Source organism: Dasypus novemcinctus, chromosome 22, assembly GCF_030445035.2.
Source record: "Dasypus novemcinctus isolate mDasNov1 chromosome 22, mDasNov1.1.hap2, whole genome shotgun sequence".
NCBI lineage: Eukaryota > Metazoa > Chordata > Mammalia > Cingulata > Dasypodidae > Dasypus > Dasypus novemcinctus.
In genome coordinates, this window is record NC_080694.1 from 17,792,726 (window position 1) to 17,794,403 (window position 1,678).

Consider the following 1,678-nt stretch of genomic DNA (forward strand, 5'->3'; position numbering starts at 1 on the left):
GGAGACTTGATCAGAATCCTGTCTTGTCTCCGTTTCTCTCTCCTCTTGTCCCCCAATTCCCACTCCCTCTTTCAGGTACCAGTTCATTTGACCTGCAGGCCGGGTCAATTGGTGCCCGAGCACAGGGACCTGAAAACAAGGGATCCAGTGAGGAATGCTGACAGACAGTCCGTCCAGACCAAGTGTAACATTCAGAAATCAAAAAGGAGAATCAGAGAGTAATAAGAGGACGCTGCGAGGGAGCCTGCTTCCCGGTTGCGAAGCCTCGGTAAGTGATCGGCGAATATGGGACAAGCAATGAGTGAGCACGAACTTTTTATTAAGAGCTTCAGAAAGACGTTAAAGGTGAGAGGAATAAAGGTTAAATTTAAGGAGCTAATAGAATTCTTTAGATTTTTGAGAGAAGTCTGTCCGTGGCTTCCTCAGGAAGGGACCATAAATGAAAGGTGGTGGAGTAGAGTTGGGGACGCTCTCTAAATCCCCCCCCCCGGCAAAAAGTCCTGCTAAACACCCTCCCCTTCAGACTTGGTGTCTATTAAAATAGATAGCGATGATGAGAGTGCCCCTTCCCCTTGCAAAAATAATGTCTCTAAGGGAAGAGCTGGCCCTAATCAGAGGAGGAGAGTTATTAGTAATCCAAACCCTAACGCCCCATGTACCGATTCTGATAACTCCAACCCTGAGGCTGAAGAATGCTCTGTTGGTTTCCGCCCACCCCCATATGCAACCCCCCCCCCCCGCTTCTGCCCCCACTAGCCTAGACCCCAATGCAGATCTAAGGTTATGGCTCTCTCTTTTAAAAGAGAGAAAGGATCCACAATCTCAATGCGCAACTCTGCAGCGTCAGCTCAACTTAACCCCCCCTCTAAAAAATCCCCTAACTGCCAACTTCTGCAAACCACCCCTTTTTTCATTCCCTGTTATCGAGAGGCCTGGGAGCCCTAATGAGGCTGGTGAGGGGAGAGAGGTTGTTGTTGAACCTGAGCCTGAACGCATCTATAACCCTTTCCCTTTCAAAACCTTGAAGGAGCTTAAGTCCGCGGTCACCACCTATGGCCCTACTGCTCCATACACCCTCTCTCTGTTAGAACACATTGCTGATGGGTGGCTCATCCCCCATGACTGACACACCCTTGCGCACTCCGCTCTCAGGGCAGGAGATTATCTCCTCTGGAAGTCAGAATATTGTGAGTTTTGCAAGGAAACCGCACAGTGGAATGTCAGAACTGAGAATGGGTGGACCAAGGACATGCTTCTCGGCGCAGGAGATTTTAAGCAGAACTCAAATCAGTTGTATTATGATGCCGGACTTTTCGAACAAGTCCGTGCCACAGCCCTTAAGGCCTGGAAAAGACTGCCTACCAAGGGACAATCCCTTACCTCTTTAACTTCTATCCGTCAGGGCCCCGAGGAACTATTCTCCAACTTTGTAGGTAGACTTTGCACCGCTGCTGAGAGAATGTTTGGTGATGCAAATACTGATGCTAACTATGTAAAACAACTTGCCTTTGAAAATGCTAATGCAGCCTGCCAAGCAGCTATCCGGCCCTATAGAAAAAGGGAAAATCTCTCTGGCTACATTAAGCTTTGCTCAGACATAGGCCCCACAAAGCAGCAGGGCCTGGCTATAGCTGCTGCCATAAGGGAGGCCACCTCTGAACAGGCCCAAGCCTTTGCC